Source organism: Lampetra planeri, chromosome 17 (assembly GCF_965212315.1).
Source record: "Lampetra planeri chromosome 17, kcLamPlan1.2.h2, whole genome shotgun sequence".
Lineage (NCBI taxonomy): Eukaryota > Metazoa > Chordata > Hyperoartia > Petromyzontiformes > Petromyzontidae > Lampetra > Lampetra planeri.
The window spans coordinates 11,378,275-11,401,418 of NC_136123.1; the positions used below are offsets into that span (position 1 = coordinate 11,378,275).

Sequence of the window (23,144 nt, forward strand, 5' to 3'; positions counted from 1 at the left end):
TGACCTGCAGTGTGGTGAATGGGTGAGTTGTTGTGACCTCCAGTGTGGTGAGTGGGTGAGTTGTTGTGACCTGCAGTGTGGTGAGTGAGTGAGTTGTTGTGACCTGCAGTGTGGTGAGTGGGTGAGTTGTTGTGACCTCCAGTGTGGTGAGTGAGTTGTTGTGACCTGCAGTGTGGTGAGTAAGTTGTTGTGGCCTGCAGTGTGGTGAGTGGGTGAGTTGTTGTGACCTGCAGTGTGGTGAGTGGGTGAGTTGTTGTGACCTGCAATGTGGTGAGTGGGTGAGTTGTTGTGACCTGCAGTGTGGTGGTTGAACATAAATAAATGGATGAAATGAATCAGCCTGGTCGACGGAGTTCTCAACATGGATGGAGGAATCAACGAGTGAACGGGAAGAGTAATCATTGTATTAGTCATAGAACAGTGATACGGAGGCATCATTACTGGTTTAGATCATCTGCTCACAGTATATATCGCTGTTTACATGATTTCTCTGTATCTTCATATGAATAAGAAATCAATCTGAGTACAAGGAAGGCTAGCTTTCATCTGGAGAACATGAAGAACCAGCGCCATCTACATCTTCAAAACGTGAATAACCAGTGGCATCTCCATCTACATAACACGAAGAACCAGTGGCATCTACAGAACATGAAGAACCAGCGTCATCTACATTTACAGAACGCAAAGAACCAGTGACATCTACAGAACGTAAAGAACCAGTGGCATCTACATCTACGAAACGTGAGGACACCAGTGGCATCTACATCTAACAGGAGATTAGACAAGCCATTCCCCGTGTTTAGTGTAAACGCCGTACAACGTGTTCGGAATCGACAGGAGTAAGGTTGGGACTTACGAACAAATCGACTTACGAACAGACCTCAGGAATCTAACCCGTTGCGTAAGTGGAGGAGTGCCTGGATAGAGAACACATTCCTGCGGAGGGAGCTGGTAGGAACGTTGGGTTGCTCGGTCAATGGCCAGGGTCAACGGCGGCGTGGTGTATTCCGTAAATATGCCCGACTGTGAGGGCGGGCACAAGCAAGCGTGAGTAGGTTAAACGTTGAGTTTTATAAGGGCACCACGGTGTGACCAGCCCCTCCCCACCCAGCCCCACCCCTCCCACCATCCACCCAGCCCCACCCTCCCCACCCAGCCCCTCCCCACCCAACCCACCCAACCCCACCTTCCCCACCCAGCCCCTCCCTTCACAACGGACGGACGGACACAATAATCCCCTGTGGGCTGGTGTAACCAGGAGGTTCCTACCAGTAAATCTTCCCACTTTGAACTTGGCCTCGTATTGGACGACGAGGCCCCTCCCCCACCCCATACTTAGCCAATGAGCGCGCGAGGTAAGAGACCGCCTCCCATTGGCTGGATGTCGACAACGGCCACTTGCAGCGAGGCAAAAATCACCGATCACAAATTTGCCCCTCTCCCCATATATGGTCATTGTGGATCATTACTCGAGATTAATTTTATCAATCCATATTATGTTAAACATCAAAAACGCCGGGTTAATCGTAATTTGCGGGTTAATCGCCGTGTCGACTCATTCTCAATCGATCCACGGATCGAGTAATCACGTGACGCGCCTCCCCCCCTTCATTTGATTGGCGAGGTCGCAGTCAGCGTCCCGACCTCTTGAGCTGGCAATTATCATAAAGCCTCAACGATTGACCAAGCTGCCGACTAGCGACGTGAGTAAATCAAACATGGGGGGGTGGCTGTGAGATGTTGACTACCTCGCCTGTTGTACAGGAGGTCGTGGGTTCGATCCAGACCTTGACGACGCTTGCTGCTGCTGTATATTTGTAGTTTGCGTGTCTCTCTTTCTCCCCGTGGTCGCGTGGATTTTTCTCCGGGTCCGATTTCCCCCCTCCACGTGTAGAATCAACGTCACGCGTTTTAGAGTTTTTGGCTGCTGTAAATGTCCATGCGGTAAGCCACTTTCATTGAGCTTTCACTTGTGGCCAGGTCACTTGTAGAAGAGCGCTAAATGACTCAGTGGGCCTTACCTGGCAAAATAACAATTAGCTTAATCGTTTAGTTTTAGATATGGACATCACTCACAATACGAAGTGCTTACCCCCACCACTCCTAATTACACAGAAACACGTGGAGCGGACACGTGCGCCCTGAATATTCACCCATTGAGCCCATTCCACGTGCCCAGGGCGAGTGCGGCCAACGCTGCACAAAGCGATGTTGTGAAAGCAGGTTTACGAGGATTCCTTATAAATGTTACAAAGGACGACGTTAATTTTTTCACGTTTTAGCCAAAACAGTTCCACGAACCTCATAAATACATTAGCTCGTGCGAAATACTGCATTGCGGTTAAGTCCTTTGTTAAGGCAGTTGTTGGAGCCCTCATCTACTACGGAACTCTCGCATGGAAAGATGGATCCCCATATCTGTCTCCCTCTTGCACTTAAATTTGTTGCAACAATCTGATCGAACTTAATGTGGGATGGAGTTTATATGCCACCCCGATGCAGCAACCATGAAGTGAGCGTGCGTCACGGGACACTTGTTGATGATGCATGCAGTGGCTTATGTTCCATTTGAGTTTGTAGATTTTTTTGGTTTAAGTCCATCGAGATTTGTTTATTTCAACGTTCAATTTATGCTCTAAGGGAGTTAATGGGTTTTAAATGTCAGCAGAAGTAGACAACGCATCTTTGACCGGATTGCATAATCGGCGTGAAGATAACACTGCGTAACAAACATTGTTTTTGTCCCTGGGTAGTAAGTGTTATTTCTTCATTGATTATGCCTCAAAAGTACAGAAAATGGCTTATATCCCACAAACTTTGTTTTTGTGTCAAGGACACAAACGCAAAGTTAATAATCCACACCATTAATAACACTAACAACTTTTTTTTGTCCCTGGTTAGTAAGTGTTATTTCCTAATTGCTTATGCTTTAAAAGTACAGAAAATGAAATGGCTATTATTCCCCACAAACTTTGCTTTTGTGACCAGGACAGTGATATTTTGAAATGTACCTATTTTCAATGAGAAAACGTGTGCATTTGTGTCATTCCTTCACGTAAAGTCCTGGTCACAAAAGCAAAGTTTGTGGGGAATAATAGCCATTTTCTATACTTTTTAAGTATAAGCAATTAAAAAAATAACACTTACGACCCAGGGACAAAAATCGTGTTACATAGTGTAATGAGTTCAACGTGTAACGCGTTGTACAGGATTCGCTCGCTCTCGTAGAGATAATGTATGTACTTGTGTAATAAAAGACTCCGTCAGGCACTGCTGGTCTCCGCTTGTCTTTTATTTAGGTTCTTCTCCGCACCCCCCACTGGCGTCTTCCACGGACCAGCGTCGTCTCGCGCGCGCCCCGCGCACGCGCTTCCTCCTCAGCTCCTCCACTCGTTCTCACACCCCGCTGGTCCTGACAAGGGACCAGCGTCTCCTCTCGCGTGCCCCGCACGCTCCTCTCGCGTGCCCCGCACGCTCCTCTCGTGTGCCCCGCACGCTCCTCTCGCGTGCCACGCACGCTCTCGCATGCCCCGCACGCTCCTCTCGCGTGCCCCGCACGCTCCTCTCGCGTGCCCCGCACGCTCCTCTCGCGTGCCCCGCACGCTCCTCCGTCCGCTCCTTCGCCCGCTGCGCACACCGCTGGCCGACGGTGTGCCGAAGCCCCATCAGCCACGTGGCTGATGGCGCGGCGGCCACCCAACGTGGTCCCGCTTCTTCACTCCATCAACTGGCCCCGATCTCTTCCGGGTTCCCCTCTATAACCTCTCTCCCACGTGACCCTGACTCCTCCCTTCCGGATCGTCACATCCGGCCTTCCCATCCTGCCCTGCTGGCTCCACCTCCATTCACCTCGCTTCCCATTGTAGCCGAGGTGAACGGCGGCCCCTCTCACACGCCCCCCATACCGGGCTCCGCCCCCAATACCCCGGGTCGTGTGATTGGGCCAGAATCCAGCAGCAACCCCATTTACGCTCGCATTACATGACCCCCCCTCCTGATGAAAAATCCAGCCGTCCCGGCTGCAATAGGATAAAATAATGCGAGTGACTGCATCACAATCAGGAATCACCCCAGACAACGGAGAGTACAACGACAACACAATTAACGAAAGGGAAGGGATCTGGATCCGGTACGGAACACCGGCCCGTCCTCCGCGCAACAAGCAAGAAAGAATTAAGGAATGGAAAGCAATACACAACAACGGAAACCGACACGCAAGAACGGCCGACGCGCATAAACCAGGAATGCGGTGTCTTAGAGCGTGTCCGTGTTGCTGTTCCATCTGCCTGGCTCAAGTCCAACTTCAGAGAGTAACTGGTAGAGCAGGAGTGACGAACAGGTGCACCACTCCCCCTTCAAGTCCACATCCGGTTAGCACAACCGGTAACACCCAGTGTGGCAGGCGCCGAAGATCTGTGACGAGAAGGAGAACCCAACCCCCTGAGGCACAGCACAACAAAACGCACATCCGCATGTCGTACACGACAGCTACCCGGTCCCAGGGTAGTGGAGATGATCTAAATCCGCCCCGCGTAAGGAGAACCGCAATAAATACCCAAAAATCGACGCGATGGACGCCCCAGTATTTACATTTTAACTAAAAATATTATTTACACATGACAACAATTTTTTCTGCTCTTGCCCATCAGCAGTCCTCCCTTAAAGACCAGCACAGACATCTCACGTACACAGCTTCTAGCCACTGTCACTCTCAACACAGCCCCCAGCCGCACACCCTCGCGTGGTCGTCCAACCACAGCAACGTCGACTGGCCATACACTCGGCCAGTGCAATTTCGGGGACGAGACAATGGCACATCGCAACGACTCTGCCACGCTCCATCCCGTACTATCCCATCACCAATGGACACACCCCAGCATCTTATAGTCTGACGCTTTACAGACAAGGGAAGGTTCATCCCTTGGCAAGGCCAAACCCCATCGATCCCCCCACGGGGCAATGTTCCCTTATACTTTCAATAACGTCATAACCCAGAGCGGAACAAGTCCGCGGCCCTTCCCGCTGGAGGACCTGCAAGGGGAATCCCCGCCCCATGCTAGCCAGGTCTCCCCGTTTGCTGCCACGTAACGCAACCTCTACTTCTGAATTCCGTGAGCCCCCGGCCCACCAGGTTCACAGTCTGCCACCGCACGACGGAACCCCGACTCCCCGAGCCATATGAGCACACGGCCCATTAGTTTGATACATACCACGGAGTGTCTCGCCTCCGGGCTGTCAGGTCAGCCATCGGCCATAGGCCGATGTGACCACAACTCGTGCATCACCCACTCAACAATGGCAGGCGTATACTGGTGAAATATTTGCCCCAGAATAGAACCCAGCCAGCATCTCTGTCCCAAAATGCGGGTGCAATGACACGCCTCCCCTTAGTCAGACACGGGCCACTATGCTCCTGTTACCCCGATGAGCGCCAACACGCCAGCATTGCGCACAACACGCAATGCACGCACACAAGTTAGAGCACAACACGAGAGTCAAGGGATGATATCCATAACCGCATCCCCGCGGCTCGACGTGTATGCTCAAAATGGTGGTGGCACGCACGAAGCGCCCCACCGAGGTTTTCCCCCGCGCGCTCAAAATGGCGGCCCCCTGCGCCAAGCGCATCCCCACGATTTCCCGTGCGCGCTCAAAATGGCGGCCCCATGCGCCGAGCGCATCCCCGCGATTTCCCACGCGCGCACAAAATGGTGGCCTCCTTCGCCAAGCGCATCCCCGCGATTTCCCGCACTAGCCAAAATGGCGGCCCAACGTGTGACCACGTCGGCAGTTTTCCCCCGTGGTTGCACCCCAGCTGTCCCTTGCTGGGGGTCACAACACACATCCCCTGTCACGTTTTAACAACCCCCAACGATAGGACGCATAGCCGCAGCTCGTTGCGCACAGCAGTCGTATCGGGGGAATTTTTAACCCATAGTTGACCAAGACACATTGCTCATACACACCAACTCGCAATGCAACCCCTGGCCGCATGCAATCAACGGAAAGAGCGACGCCACTTGGCGGCAATTTACGGCCCCATCCCTCAACACTCGCAATTTACTATGAACACACATGCAATCTCGTGTGCACGAACACCCATACAACCAAAATTTAGGGTCCCCCCCGAATTGACTAATTTCCGAACAGGTACGCACAACTAATAACAATCCCGAACCCAATGGTCAAAACAATGCACCACACTCCGTATCCGTACAGAATGACAGTCTATACAGTACATGCAGTCAGCATATCGCGATTACAAGCAGCAAAGTTCCACACAGGTCGTACATTATGCACAATCGCAAGCAGAGCTGCGGCAGACAACACACCGTTAACCCTGTCGCACCGTGCAGTAAAAAAAATCATCAAAATAACCACGTTGCACACAGCAACCCACGGGATGGTAACAGCGCGGGACACTCGACGCAACCGAACTAATAATTAACCTCGCCATCAAGATAACATCCCCATGCCGCAACGCATAACCACTATTTGACACAGAGCAACACAAGCAGACAGTCCGTCCATCCTCACACACACACATCCCGACCCGCGCTCCGCACGCTCGAGACATACAACAATCGCGGCGGCGACAAGATGGCGGCTTCCCGCCGTTCGTCCGCGACCACACCCAAGATGGTGGCGTCCTGCCGCGTGTCGGAGAGGGTGGGAAGCGTCGCAGAGGCCCCATTGGCGAACGGCTCGGCCCCACCCGAAGGCTCCCCGCTCAAAGGCCCGCTCCGTGGCTGATCCGGCATCGTCACTGGCGCCACCAGGATGACAAATCCAGCGGAACGGCCCGCAGCGAATCAAGCTGGACTGCCACGTGTCGCCAGCCGTCCTCGGCGCCCCCCCCTTCCATGGTCGGGACCCCCACTTCCAGAGGAAGGTCCTCTTCGTCTTCTGAAGATGGTGCAGGTATATTCTTTTTCTTGAGATGTTTCGACATCTCGTTCCACTTCTGACTCCAGTGTAAAAAATTGACTCCGTCAGGCACTGCTGGTCTCCGTTTGTCTTTTATTCAGGTTCTTCTCCGCACCCCCCACTGGCCTCTTCCACGGACCAGCATCGTCTCGCGCGCGCCCCGCGCACGCGCTTCCTCCTCAGCTCCTCCACTCATCCTTACACCCCGCTGGTCCTGACAAGGGACCAGCGTCTCCTCTCGCGTGCCCCGCACGCTCCTCTCGCGTGCCCCGCATGCTCCTCTCGCGTGCTCCGCACGCTCCTCTCGCGTGCCCCACACGCTCCTCCGTCCGCTCCTTCGCCCGCTCCGCACTCCGCTGGCCGACGGTATGCCGAAGCCCCATCAGCCACGTGACTGATGGCGCGGCGGCCACCCAACGTGGTCCCGCTTCTTCACTCCATCAACTGGCCCCGATCTCTTCCGGGCTCCCCTCTATAACCTCTCTCCCACGTGACCCTGACTCCTCCCTTCCGGATCGTCACATCCGGCCTTCCCATCCTGCCCTGCTGGCTCCACCTCCATTCACCTCGCTTCCCATTTGGAGCCGAGGTGAACGGCGGCCCCTCTCACACGCCCCCCATACCGGGTTCCGCCCCCAATACCCCGGGTCGTGTGATTGGGCCAGAGTCCAGCAGCAACCCCATTTATGCTCGCATTACACTTGTATGTATGTTGAACTTCTTTCACACCGTACGTAGCCAACCATGCTCATCGAAGGTGTCGCGGAAGGACAACAAAACACAAAAAAGCAATTCTAAATAAATTAGTTTTCAATCTGGATTTAAATGTACAGAGGTCCAGTGGCTTCCCAATATCGGTAGGAATCAGAATCATAATATTTATTCATACTGGAGGATGAGCTATCAAGATATCTTTTTTTACACATGTCCGGTAGGGGCGGGTAAGAATGTTACAACAACAAACAGTACAAAAATATGATAGTAGAGTCTTCCAGATGGCCAAAGAAGCACATCTGAAAGTGAGCGATGCAGTGACCGATCGTCATTGTTCAATGGTGAGCCAAATGCCGTTGCAAGGATGACCGGAGTTTGCAAGATGGTTTATGCACCTCCGATTAGCACGGTGGGCTACGTACGGTGTGAAATAAGTTAAAGCATGCGTACGTACATCAGCAAGGAACCACAGACAAGCAGGCGTCAATAATCGTCCAAGCTCTGCGGACCTTTATGTATTAAGGTGCTGTCGACCAATTAATACGTGTTTGCATGTGGGAGGAAACCTGGGTACCCTGAGAAAACCTACCCATGCAAGGGGGAAACACTCTATCCCACACAAACGGAACAGGTGCTGTCCAAATTTTTGTTGTACTGCCTTCTCCTGGCAAGCCAGAGTACGACACTTCCTTGACACCCACGGGAAGGGAGTTTCACAATTTTCGTGTGATCCACCAACCCTCGATGCCTCCACAGTGCCGGATTACCGGCGGGCGTAAACCACGAGTGCCCGGCTAAACTGAATGAAGGCATGTTGCTAGGTAGAGCAGAGAAAATTGTAGATTCAATCGAATTTGAGCCCTCATTTTGCGGTAAGGATTTGCAAGTATAAATGTTTTAACAATGAATGGTTAAACATATTGTAGTTGGATGTTACTGTGTTGGAGAGTTAGTTTGGACATGAGTCTTAAAATGGTAGTGTATAGAACTGGTACAAGAGTATACATTTATCCTATCAAAAGTAGACATTTGTATATGCCAATGTGACCATGTCTATTGTCGACAACCCTGCATCAGCTCGGGATATGCCACGTGTTTCTTGTTGATCCAAATCTATCAGGCAACCTCCATTGATTATCCACAAAGTGGTACTCCTCGACCTTTGAGGTCCAATAGCCTTAGTCTAATTCTAATCTGGCATTTGAATCATGTGAATCTGATAACGCTGTCACTTGGCCAGATTTCCCATATCAAGCTGCTCTACATCATGCGGAGTGGTGGCGCAGTAGTAAACAAACTGAGCTACAATAAGCCGATCTGAATTGCCGGATTCATAGGCTAAAATCAGTGGCAAGTAATTTCTGAACTGGTCCTGGGCCCTACCCCCCTTCATCAGTCTACACTGGCCGGCATGGTGAAGTATGGTCAAGCAACACCCATGACAGAAATGGTTGTGGTAGAGACCTTTATCCAGCAGTAAATTGGCAAGTGGCTGTAAAGTTATAGTTTTATTGGTTTATTGTATAAAAAAAATTACGTTGAAACTGTCTCTTTTTTTGAGCGACCCTAAACTAGGTTACCTTGTGTATACAATGTAGTTTTTCTCTTGGGAAAATAACTACACAATGTTTTTTTGACGAACGTATTTAATATCAGAATAAGTTCAGCATCTGAATAATTGTATACTGCATATTGACAAGACAAATTCGTTTTATAAAGCAAATATGTATTTCTGAATTGTACAGTTATTGTGTGCCTTTGGTAAAAAGCAAGCCATCTCGGCAGTAGTCAGGCATTAAGTGGTCTGGTCTTTCTAAATCACGGCCAAATCTTGTTACCGTGTAACTAATCATTAATGATGTGATTCAATTAATCTTCTCTTTAGCGGAAAATTATGCTCAATGCCAAGGAGATTGACCTCTCTTTTTTATGCCCTGTCACAAAAACTCCTAATGTATAATACGCCTTGACAACTTTCAATTTTTAGACCAAATATAGACTACAACAAGTATGATAGTGAGACTCCATGGCAAGAATACATCGAAATTATGTTTAAAAAACATTCTCCGATATATGTGCAAGCATAACCATTTTGGGTGAATACGATTTCTCTGAGAGTGTTCTCATTTTGAGGCATTTAGGTTTTAGTATTTGGTATATTTATTTTTCCACGACAAAAAAAACCCAGCAACGTCCCTGGATGAAAATTGCTTTGGCATTCTTAAAATTTCATCAGTGGGATTTGTATTTCATTTGAAAGATAACTCGCGTCGTGATTATCATAATGTTTGCCCTGTGGCACCGTGCATGCAATGAAGTCGTCGGATGTTCAAATTGTGCACTCACAGTGGTGGGTGAGCACTCGGCTGCTGACACCCCGCTGCCTCGGCGTTCACAGTTATTTCATGTTTACAGCTCGCTCTCTACAACAAAACATCCGTCAGCTGCTTCACGGCACTTTACAGCAACCGTTTCAACAACCCTGCAATTGTAAGAATTGGGAGACTCTGGCAGAGAGATTCGTCACAGAGTCTGATAACTGCAGGTTCGTGCAAAATTATTCAACATCTGCATGTATGTTGAACTTTTTTCGCACCGTATGTAGCCAATCGTACTCATCGGAGGTGCGAGGGGAGGACAATAAACTAAACACAAAAAGCAGTTCTAAAGAGATACATTTTTTATCTAGATGATTTAAAAGTGCACAGCTCCAGCGGTTTCCTAATATCGGAAGGAAGAGCGTTCCAGATTGCCGCGGAAGGGCATTTGAAAGCTCGTGGTGCATTGACCATCTTTGTTCGATGGTTAGCCAAAAGCAGCTGCGAGGATGACCGGAGTTTGCATAATGGTTTATGCTCCTTCTGCACGAGTGAGGTGGATTCCAGGACATAGCGTTCCATGCAGAATTGGAACCAGCCCTTTGTGAGGCTACCTCGAATATTCGACGCAGGCGTAGAGCGGTTAAGTACTGCATTTCCACCGCCATTGGCGAGCCGAGCCGCTCCCAGCACAGCCCAGCACAGCCCAGCACGGCTGGGTTCCTGCGACGCTTCAGGAGACGTGTGGCTCCATGGGCTCACTCCCTTCCTCTCTAACCCACCCCCACTATCCTTGCAGCTGGAGGGAGCGTTTGATTAAATAATATTACTAATCGGTGTAATGTATGCTTGGATTCAGTTATGCTTTCCCAAGCAAAAATCTTCGGTTTTTGTACCGGGTAAGCTGTATTAATTTTTTTGTAAACACGAGCGTGCCTATGAAGTTGATGGAAGTGGTAGACGCCGTTGACTTTGCGTCTCCTGCGCTGACCCCGTGACTTCATTCCGAGGAGAAGGAGCCACGGTGGCTCCACCAAAATGGGCGGCACGACCCGGTTGACGCCAGCTCGGCCCGATAATGCTTCCGTGGGATAACTATGTTCTGTATGTTGGACTTCTTTCACATTGGACGTAGCCAACCAATATTGGCGAAGCCCAATTGCCCTCTTCATGAACCAGGCAAGCTCACTTCTAACTACTCAGTTGTCATGGGAATGTGGCATGAGTGTGGCTTCCCAATTCACCCCACGCCCTCGCATGATGCTGACAGGATATCACAATGTCTCTGCAATGGAAAAGTCGGTCCTCTAAAATATGTATTCGGTAATGATTTGCTTATGTGATAATTGTAACTCGATCACACTACCCCGAGAAGTGTCTCAGAAAGGGCAAGAGGTTCCTTAAGCACTTTTAATGGATTACAATAAGGCTGTTATTTTCTGCAATGGTTGGTTGTTAGAAGGTTAGAAGCAAACACACAGAATATTACACAATAGAGCATCGTGTAGAGAGGAGTAAATAATGTAAGGATTGTAATACATTTACAATGCACTACGAAATTAATAAGATAATGCGTTGGAGCGATTTCAAATGCTGGCGGTGTTAATAATTATTGTTGTGCATGTGTTAGCGGATCCCCGGGGTTCCTAGCGTCAGCTCCAATGTTATAAATTTGCCTCTGATCTGCTAAAGCTTTTCATCAGTCTGCTTGGAATCCAATCGAAGTGGATGTTTTCTTTATTCTCAAAATATTGCTATTTTGTTGTTGAAAACCCTGGCCTAGGGGCCTCTTAGTTTCTATGCTGCGGTTATGAAGACGGGGACTCCCCGGGCGATTAGTGGCAAATCACGTACGGCTAAAGCACCGCAAACAAACGCCCACCCCCGTTGGGGAGTAATTAGTAAATGGTACTAATTAAGTTCCACCTGCAACATTTTTTCTCAAAACTGGCAATCATTTGCGTGTGAATGTTGCAAAAGACAAGCGCATGTGGATTTGATTTATTCACACGATGCACTTGCAATAGAGCCCTTATGAATTCCCGAGTAGCGGTTGAAATAAATCCATCTTTTTTTAAATTAGTAGACGTGAACCAATCGTTGGCCTTTCAAACAATCTGAAAACTTGCCATGAGAGACTCATTCTCCTTCTGTTAGACCCTTAATGGGGAAGCGCTTTGAATCACCAGTGTGGGCTCAATGCATGTAGTACTGTAACCTATTAAACTCAAAGGCACAATGTACATTTTCAAGCATGCTTTTTCGCATTCGTTTTTTTTCATCCCTTGTTTCACAGCTTCATGCTGGCAAATGTATGGCATGATGATGATGTCAGCTGTTTGTTATTTTATTTTTTTGAGCCAGCTGGTCAGGATTGGGCAAGGCTATATCGCCCACTTTTGACCCAGGCAACCAGAAATCACAGACAAGATTTTATTTGCTTATTGTTATAACAACAAACAATTATACGTATTTAATAATGCACAATAAACATTAGATTTAAAATAATTGAAATAACAAAAATCCCTCCCTCCAGCCAGCCAGCAAAACTTTTATGCAAAAAAGTACCCGTCGTTTAATGACGGTGCTCCCCAAACCCCCCACATCCCCACCTCTGGTTGCCCCCCTCCCGCGCAAGACAACCCTCAGGGCTGCCCCCGCCACATACCCCCCCCAGTCACGCCAACCCACCTGCACCCCCCCCCCCCTTGCCGCGCGTGCCCCCATGGACCCCCATGCACCCTTCACCCGCACTTCCCCTCGGTAGCCCCCTCCCTCCCTTCCACTGTGCATCCCCCACCCAATGCTTTCATCACACGTGACCCCGTTTTGGAGGGTTATAAATGATAAAATTAACCCGATATAACCCAAAAGAAACTAATTACGGTCCATATATATCGAATTTAGAAAAATAAATAGCGATGTTGGTTTTCTGCTTATTATCCGCAAGTTTGCATAAAGAGCAGTTCTCCGGTTAATTGGACGAGTCAGACATCGACTTGACCCACATCTACTGTACACGTCTGTTCATGGCGTCGCTTCCAGGAGAGTTCCGCTTATCGCAGTTCACGGATCCTCGTCTCCACGTTTAGCTGACAAGGTCACAACTCCTCTTAGGTGCGCGGACGGCCGCGGAGTAACACGGATAACGGGAGTGGTTAATCGCTACCTCCATTTGACTCCTCTTATCGGCAGATTCACCGCGGGCGATGGGAGCTGGGTTTGCCGTGCCAAATCACCCCATCAGCGGCCACATAAAAGGTAGAGTCGATGATTGTGTTGATTGGAGGTTGGGCGGCTGGTTGGAGGGAGCGATGTCGGAGCTTCACCTCTAGACCAGCAGTGGAAGGGGAAACCTGGAGGCCGACCCTTCAGCACCCGGACAACGACGACGTTTGGTGCTTCGCACGGCTGCGAAAGCAGCCATCAACTTCTTGTCAAATTGAAGTCATGCCCTCACTCCTCACTCTCCAAGTGGGCATGGTGCCACCTCGTTTTCTTCTTGCACCACGGTGGCAAGTTGTTAATTACCTCGCCTGGTATGCAGGAAAGCGTCGGTTCGATCCTGACCCTGACGCCTGTATATTTGGAGTTTGCGTGTTATTTCTCCCTGTGGTGTGTATTTTTATCCGAGTCCTCCGGTTTTTTCCCCCTCCACATTTAGAATCAACGTCACGCGTTTTTGAGTATTTTGCTGCTATAAATTTCCACGTGATGAGGCGCTTCGTTGAGCTATCATTTCTTGTCAGGTCGCTTCTGAAAAAGAGCTCGCTCGGTGGGCCTTCCCTGGATAAATGAAAAGTAGTTTAGTTTATAGTTTGAGAGGCATAATTGTTTACATATTCTCTTGTCTGCAAACTGATGTCCAGCACGGGCCACATTCACTTTTGTGCATTGGATCAGTGTTGAACCTTTTTTGTTCACGGGCATGTACAATGTTGTTGCGAAAAACATGCAGCGATGCAGACAATTGTGCTGATAAGCGCATTATTTGAAATTAAATATGCTCAAATGTTCTCACTAAAATGCATATCAAATGCAATTTAATAACACAACCTTATTTCAACCATGTTAAATGAAATGTAATTACGGTTATGCAGACCGTTTATATATTCTGCAAGTGTATTGACAAAATGCAACTATCCTGGGTCCCCTGCTATAATCCAGCAAGCTATGCAAGTCTGCATGTATTTTATCAAAACAAATATGCTGCTAAGTCTTCTTAAACTACTTTTGCAAATCTCTCATCATTGGCAGTGGTAAGATGTGCGCGGGATGCCGTCCAGTACCCGCTGTTTGCGCGTGAATGACTTCATACAAAGCCGACTGATCTTCGCAGATGGAGCACCCGTTTATTTTCTTCTGTGCGATTAAATAATAAAACACATTACCAACCTGTGTTTTAATCACACTGGTGATCGCAGAGAACTATAGGCACAAATGTGTGACTTAATCGGTGTGCGGCACGTGGGGTTTTCTTTGGCAAAATCGATCGCCCGTGTGAAGTTCGCGGCTGGCTTCACTCGTACCGTAGCTGCCTGGTGTTGCGGGTGACCGGGTGGCACTTGTGGTCTCCCGCTGGTGGCTTCGTGGCCCAGTCAGGGTCGACTTGGTCCACGATCATCTGATCAAAGCAGTGGTTATTCTCTAGACTGGCCCCCGACCATAACAATGTGAAATTCTACTGCTGGCTCCAGCCCACTCATTGGACGTGCATTAGGCCTTAACTGGTCGACTATAGGAATAATAATAAAGGACAAAGCTCGAATTGGCAAACATGTTAAGGGCTCGGTTTCTATGAAGTCCACCATTCAGCAATTACAAAGCAAAGGAGTGGTGTAATCATCATCCTCACCTGCATCACTATCACCTTCAAATTAATCATCCATCTCTCTTAGACAAGCAGGCCAGAATCAGGACTCGTGGTAAGATAAAATCAATCTGATTGGTTTTCTTTTCATGTTACTTTATTTTACGTTTTATTTACTATACAGTATTGCATAGAAACGTACAAGATTACTTATTTTTTGTTGAACCATAACATTTTATAACGCTTACCTCTACAATTAAATACGGTACACTGTTGTGTTCCGACTTACGAACGGGTCTCAGGAACGGCGCCCGTTCGTAAATCGGGAACTGCACGTAAACAGAAGTTGTCTGTCATGTTGCCGTGGATTACTGAGAGGGCGTGATGACTCGCCCTCATTCATAATCGTTGCTTTCTCAATTTTGGTATCAAATCTACTGATGATATTGCTTCTAATGCTGCTCCTGCTGGTGGTGCTTATGCGATTGATGATGGTGACAATGATGAAGGATTAAGCAGGAGAGGGAATCTAATTTAATCAGACTTGGGTTACCGAGATTTTTACTAGAATGCTTTTTAGGCTTGGGCTGTGTGAGGTGGCTAAGAGATGGCAGTTTCTTGATGGATTCTTGAACCTACACGTGCATTGTCTCGACTACCATCCTCCAAAGTTCACCAATGTGTAAGTAATTCAGTACACACTCTTGAGGTGTGTTTTTTTTACATAAATAAGACACTCTTGGCCCCCACATCAGCAGTCGGAATGCTGTCATTTGTTTGGGGTTTCTTACCTAATTCAGTAAAAAGTATGCCTGCAGTTCGTGCATGTGTGAACTCTAAGCATGAAGTCAGAGGAGGTGGGAGTGCTACACACGTGATGGCCTCTCAACGTATAAGCAGCAGAACCTCCAAAGCTCGGTGGTGATGTTCCAGTATCACCAACCCTGTAATCTGTGGCACAGCACAATGTTACTCCAAAAATACGGAAAACCTTCACAGTGTCTCACGAATATTAGGATGAATTAGCCGCTATAATACGCAATTTTTTTTGTCTATTAGGGTTTGTAGCCACCCTCCAGGATTTTATTTTTTTAATCCACAAAACAAATTTTAGGATTTTTACTTCCGCATTCTATGGGAGTTGTCACATATTGCGGAGGAATTGCAAATACTAGAATTCGTAGTTTATTGGAGGATGAGTTTGTGGAGTTGTACTGTATTTCACATTCTCATTTACCATGCCAGAATGAATAGTCACATTTTAATGGCAGATGTTAGAGGAGCATGCATGCCTATCTTGCAACACATTCTTTGTTGCACTTTTTTAGTATCGTTTTCCTTCACTTACACATTGATTCTTAAAGAGTGTCATCCTTGCAATGATCTTTCCTTTTTGTTTGTTCCACTGACTCCTTTGCTGTTCAGCATCACCTTGGGTTGCGAGAGCTGATGCCATTCCAACGAGACAAACTAAATCTCTGCTGTGTGTGAACTGTGAAAGAGGCACTCTGCAAGCGTCGTGCACACTGCAGGGGAGCGAAGGGCAGGAGTTGTCTGCCATAGAGTGGAGAGCCGTCTCTTGTCAGTCTGGAGGATGGGGGTAATACGAGAGAGAACAGGGCGGCCCTGGAGGCTGAAGGGAGGGTAAGGTGGAGCGAGTAAGAGAACGGAGAGAGTTATCGTGGACACGGGGAGGCGGTTAGCGATCGTTCAACGTTATTGGCATCTATCATGAGCGCACGAACCACGTGCTATGGGAGGCAGCCTAATGTGCACTTTCAAAAATCACTAACATGTAAAAATGGTCTTTCTCCGTGAATCAACTCTCATCAAACTTAGCATGGGGCACAGCGGTGGCGAGATGTTATCTCCCTCGCCTGGTATGGAGGAGGTTGTAGGTTCGATCTTGACCCCAATTCCTGTATGTCTCTCTGCCCGTGGTCGTATTGATTTTTCTCCTGATCCTCTGGTTTTTCCCTCCACATTTATAAACATGCGTTTAGAGTATTTGGCTGCTGTAAATTTCCACATGATGATAAGCCACTTTGTTGAGCTATCATTTGTGGCCAGGTCAATTCTGAAAAAGATCTAATATCTCAGTTGAGTTTACCTGGTGAAATCAAAATAATTTAGATGTAATGCAAGTGTGGCCTTCTGAGTTAAGCTGATTTTTGAGCATTTCTTCTCTCAAGCTTTTTCCACGCACTACTTGTACTGCGTGGTGAAAGCTTGACGGACGGAATGTTCAACACGCGGCCAAACCTGGAAGATGAGACATGGGTTTCGATGGCCTGAGGGAGGGTAGGTAATGGGGATACAATTCTTTCCTCCTGTGCTCCTGTTGTGATCATTGGTAATCTTGAGGAATTTCATCCTTACTAAGGCGTGCGACCACACATTAGTTGACACTAAACTTTGATCACGCGAGGACTGTGATCCATTGACTGTGTGGGTACTTGAATGACTGCAGGTGGCTGAGAGTGCTAAGAATATTAACACAGTACAGTAAAACCTCATTATTTCGGTATTTGATCATTCATAATATGGGATATTTTAGCATGGCCGCGCTTTCATCATATATACAATATTAGTAATTCGCCACGAGCCGAATTGCCGTACCGAATTATCCAAGTTCGGCATACACGTGGAGCCACGCCGCACGCCACGACCAAACAGTGACTCATTCTAGTGGCGGCACGCATGGTAATCATTAGTGCAGACCTGTTGCTTTGGACTTAACCTTGTTTATGCACTCTGTGCAAGCCAACACTCTCAGAAATGTTGTCTACACATACATCAAGAAGTAATAGAAAGGGACTGAAGTATAAATCCCTTACTCTGCGAGACAAATACAAAGTTTTGGATATAATTGATGCAGGGTGTGTGTCAATGCGTATGTTGTGTAAAGAGTTTGGAAAACATTTTTTTTTATTGAGGTAGGAGGCACTGGGGAGTACCACTGTACATAATTTGGAATTATTGTATCATTGGCAAGGCCAGAGCCCCATATGTGTCAAATTAACAAGGGTTTATTGTATTGCCAGGTTTGTGGACCGTCTCAAAGTCATGGGTCCCACTACCTTAGAAGACGGTTGGGCAAGCGCTGAGCGAGTATTAATAATACAGTACGATGGCCATAATACAGCATAATACAGCAACATAACCCATTAATAAAACCGCACGTACTCTCGTTGGTAAATAAACACAGGCATTTCGGGGTGATCCAGAAAAATAATATCTCCGAACACTCAAAATGTGACTACAGTGTCGAAGCAGATAAACATAAAAGTAACGATACCATTGTATACCTTTCCTTCATAGGGAGGTGCACCATTGAGGTCCTTCATGAGTACACTTCCGAGGAGGTCATGCGTTCTATTTGTTGGTTAAATTTGTTTATACAGTAATCCCTCGCTACTTCGCGGTTCAAGTTTCGCGGCCTCAGTGCATCGCGGATTTTTCGAACTGATTTAAAGGCCTCATTATACCTGTGCAGTAACACCATCATCATCATTCATCATCACATTCATCGAACTGCACAGGTCTGTCATCGTCGTCATCGTCATTGTCATCGTCGTCGTCGTCATTACTGGAGTCAAGTCTCAAAATACTACTGTCATTGGTGAGTGTAGAACACCATAATACGTATCGTATGAGAGAGAGTGAATGTATAATATTAAGGTTTTATAATTAAATAGATTTAAGTAAATATATATATAAAGTATAAATATACATATTTTAAACATTCTGGTACTCACACCCACATATTCGGAAATTCCTAGGGGGCCAATCCTACTTCGCGGATTTTCACCTATCGCGAGGGGTTCCGGTCCCCATAAACCGCAATAAACGAGGGATCACTTTATACGATTTCACAGATAACCACTGTGGAAGAGAAGAAGAGATACATTTTAGTGAAAAGCAAAGACTTTAAGGTGATCGTGCTATCTGTATTACTCTATGGATCAGAGAGCTGGGCTACAACTAAATAGTTAGAAGAGAAGCTGTTGAAATTTGACATGTCCTAGATGGATGCCAGACATTCTGTGGAAAGACAGGATAATGATCAAAGCAGAAGAGAGTATGGCAGGTGATTGTTGTAGATTTGCTCCTACAAAATTGGGTGTGCTGGGTGGGGCATGTTCAAAGACAGGAGATGGCCAGATGTTGGCAGACTTATCAGCGTGAATTTTGGAGGTTGCATGGCTCCTGTGGAGTAGGTGTGCGATCTGGAGGAGAGTAGATTGCATTTGTAGTGAGTCCAACTGAGTCGTAGATGTTTCTTTTAGAGGCAACACATTTATTTGTAACACCGTAACACAAAGGGGTAACTGCCCCTTTACCAGATACAACCCAGGGTGGTGACCACCCAGATAACTACTCTATACAGAGGAGTTTCTGCTACGAAGGGTCGGACCCACACTCGGGTCTCCAACTACGTGGTTCCTCGTAGGACGAAGAGCTTCCCGCTTGAGACAAAGAGCTTCCAGCTTGTAGAACGAAGAGACCCCGGTCCCTCTCAGGGACCCGCCTTATATCCCCCTATGGTCGGCGCCGCTCCGCCCTCGGCCCCGCCCGCCTTATTGAGCATTTTCGTTCCCTCTCGATCCTTCTCAAGAGCTCTCCCCGGACACGTGATCACCCACTAGCCCCCCCCAACCTGGGGCCCCCTGTGTGGACACTTCGGATCACGTGTCTACGGGGTCAACTAGAGTGCCATGATCCCGGGCAACCCTGCCCCTGGGTTGACACTCAACCACTCCCCCGACCACATGCTGTGCGTGGTGCCCGCACTATCCCAGTGCTCACCAAGCCCCGCTAGGGCTGGTATTACACACAGCCACCCACACGGTGCTGTCCACGATGTAGGAACATCAAACGGCACGTCCCTTTTGGACCGGCACCATACAGTGACATTCCCGATGTCACTACACATTGACAAGGTGTGGTGGCATCAACAGCTTTGGCCACGGGTAACATCTTGATCACAAAGACATAACGAATCATGACGTATCAAATTCATGGCTCTGGCCACACAGCACACGGACTTCGGTGAGGCAGAGGCAATGTTCGCGAACGACCTCAAGAAGATGGGAGCCAGATATCATTTCCGGTGACTTCGAACGAACCCGAGCAAGGCCATGGTCTCAGCCTTCCACCTCAACGCTCATCCGGCGGGAAGGACATTTACGCAAATTTCTGCAGGGCTCAAGCGGAGCACGTCTATAGTCCAACGCGTCTGGGAAACCACACTTGGACCTCTCTCTCCTTCCCAAAACACCTGGAGGACGTTGGTGGCAAGCTAAAAAGTCGAGGCTTCTTCTTCCTTATGGGCTGATGTAGATGCAGAGCAACCAATGACAATTTCACATTCAGGTAGTCAAGCAAGATAATCGCGTCAGGAGCAGCGGAGTGTATCGCTGTGATGTTTCCTTCGTATTTGTGGATTGGACATTTCATTGTTTTATGTTGTACTGTCTGTTCGGATTACCACAGACGCACACTGAAGAGTTTTTTCATTTTCCATTTGTGCATCAGGTATCTGCATCTGCCATAGTTTGTGCAGTGGATGTGGTTTAGGTTGGACCTGAATCTGATTTAGAAACTCGCTCGGACATGCTGGGACACCGCCCGTGCCGGTCTACTCCAACAGCTGAGCACCTCCTGCCTGTTTGGCTCTATAACTCGCGGCATTCAAGGTGCGTTGATGTCCAGCTGAAATTCGGCGACGAGGTTTGTGAGTGGCACAAATCTACCCCCTCAGCCCGGGTTTACCCGTACCTGTATGGACGCCACGGTGGCAAGATGTTAACTTTCTTGTCTGGAATACAGGAGGGTTGTGGGTTCAATCCCCACCCTGATGCCTATATATTTGGAGTTTGCGTGTTCTGCCCATGGTCGTGTGGATTTTTCTCCGGGCCTTTCGTGTTTTTCAAAACAGTATTAAGAGTATTTGGCTGCTATAAATTTGCACGTGATAAGCCACTTCGTTGAGCTATCATTTGTGGCCAGGTGACATCTGAAAAAGAGCTATATAGCTCAGTGGGCCTTGCCTGGTAAAAATTTTTTTTAATATTCTAGATTTGAAGTTTTCGTGACTGCAAGGATCCATACTCTTTGGTTCTTTCGGTAAAGTCACGTAGATAGAAAAAATAACTAAATCACGACATTTCGATAGCAACACAAGCCATTGTCTTCAGGTGAAACAATACAGCAGGCGGACTGCTGAAGAGTAAATGTAGTGAGAGCGCTACTGCAACCAAATGTGATATACGTTTGTGGTGGGTACAACCCAAGGGTAAGTGGGCAGGACTAGGGATGGAATTTGCAAGTCAATGTAATCACAGAGAGGGTAGGGGGTTGGGTGACCTCGGCTAATCCGAGGAGGGGGGGCTGCCGCAACGGGCGAGAGGGTGGGGATGAAATTTACAGAGGGAACAAGGTGATAGAGAGAAAAAAGAAAAAAATATCAAACTTAGAAATGTAATGCAACTCAGAGAGTCGGCCAACACAACAGTTAACACTATACCTGGTTGATTAACGTCCTTCCAAAGATTGAAAAATGTTGCTGCTGCAGCTCCTTACTATTAAAATTCCTTCCCTTTATTACTGCTAACCCTACTCCCTCCCTTTGATGCTGCTAATCCTACATAATGCACGGGCATAATATGGCTTTGAGACCCCTTCCACCTCCTACACATTCCACAAGTAGTGACTAATCCCACAGCTGCATTTCCATAAATATGCTAAATTCCTCTTGATATGCAAATTCCTTTGTCAAGGCGCCCTTCCCCCTCTAACCCAGCTTAAATATACGCTGCCAAGCTTGGTGGTGCTCATTCAGACGCTGTCTTTCCGACAGACCTGTTCTTCACCTGAGGACGGCTGCTTGCGTTGTGGCTGAAACGTCGTGAAAATTTAATTATGTTTTATTTTATTTATTTTATTATTTCCCTTCTACGTGACTACCGAAAGAACCAAGAAGATGAATCCTTGCAGTCACGAAAGCTTTAAATCGAAAAGTCTTCTTGGTTCTTTCGGTAAAGTCACGTAGAAGGGAAATAATAATATAATAACAATAAAACATTCTAAAAAAAATTCTCACGACGTTTCGGCCACAACACAAGCAGCCGCAAAATCGCCAAATGCGACTGCGTTGCACCGCTACAAAAAGTGGAGTGCAGCGTGAACTCATGTCCACTGTGAATCTGTGGGTTTCTGTGTGCATCTATTGGTCACTGTGTGAGTCTGTAGTTGTCTTTGTGAGCCTATGTGTGAGTCTATGGGTCTCTGTGAGTGTGTGGATCTTTGTGTGAGTCTATATGTGACAGGTACAGTGTAATCACTCACTTGAGGGAATATTAAGCAAGAGATTTTATTTAATTTAAAATCCTAACAGTTTTTCATTACGTACGAAATTGCATTGCTATGCAATACCATAAGTCCCTTATATTTTCCGCCTATGTGTAAGTATACGTCAGTGTGACTACCTAAGCCTTACACATTTTCATTCAATAACATTAAGGTTCAAGGCTAATTTCTGCCCATTACCCTGGTGACTTAGTTCATGCTGGCAATCTGCACCCGAGCTCTCGGGCGAGCATTTGCACCAATAGCACACTCCACGCGTACCTTTTCAAGGAGGTAAGAATTCAACCCAAAGGTGTCCTCGAGTAATAGGTGACTTCACTTGATTTCACTGTTGAATCAGCTCTCACAGACTGCTGGGAAATGACCTACTCTCTGCATCCCTCCATGCCATTTGATATGAATTGTGCTTCTCAATGTGGCATATAAAATCCAAAGAGTTAGACACGCACGGGGGTTTTGATACGGGTACAGTTATATGCGACACAATCATTGGTTTGTTTTTTGTGTTTAGTTTGTTGTTCTCCCACATCTCCGATTAGCACGGTTGACTACAGTGCGAAAGAAGTTCAACATACATACAGTCTGTTCTCCTACAACGTGGTAGTTGTGTTCCTGAAGAACACAGCGTTATGTAAAAATTGCGTTCTAATAAATAATATGTATATTATAGGGTCAAGCACAGTCCCCGATAACACGTAAGATGCGTATGCAGGCTGAACAAAGACTGAGGCACGAAGGTAGCATCTAGAAGCATCTAGAAGCATCCAGCAGCATCCCGCCTTGTCCGAGGATGTTTCACAGCCGCACAACCGCTTATTCCTACCCACGCGACATAGTTCTGATCACTCAATCGCGTTCTATCCATTTCGCATCGGCGTTGTAAAGAAACGTGTTCCCGATTACATTCATCGTGTTATATCCAATTGGCGTTATGAAAACAACATGCGTTTATAGGAGAACAGGCTGTATGGACATTTGATCTTCTTGGGCCATATCTTAGAGGC

General features: G+C 47.5%; 1 long non-coding RNA gene across 1 annotated transcript in view; it reads left to right on the forward strand.

Moving 5' to 3' along the window:
* Positions 1 to 1,620: 1,620 nt before the first annotated feature.
* LOC144723424 (uncharacterized) overlaps positions 1,621 to 23,144 on the forward strand; it is a 33,379-nt gene continuing 11,855 nt past the window's right edge. The window contains exon 1 of the long non-coding RNA XR_013586176.1: positions 1,621 to 1,703. This is a non-coding gene — a long non-coding RNA (uncharacterized LOC144723424). The remainder of the gene's footprint in view (positions 1,704 to 23,144) is intronic.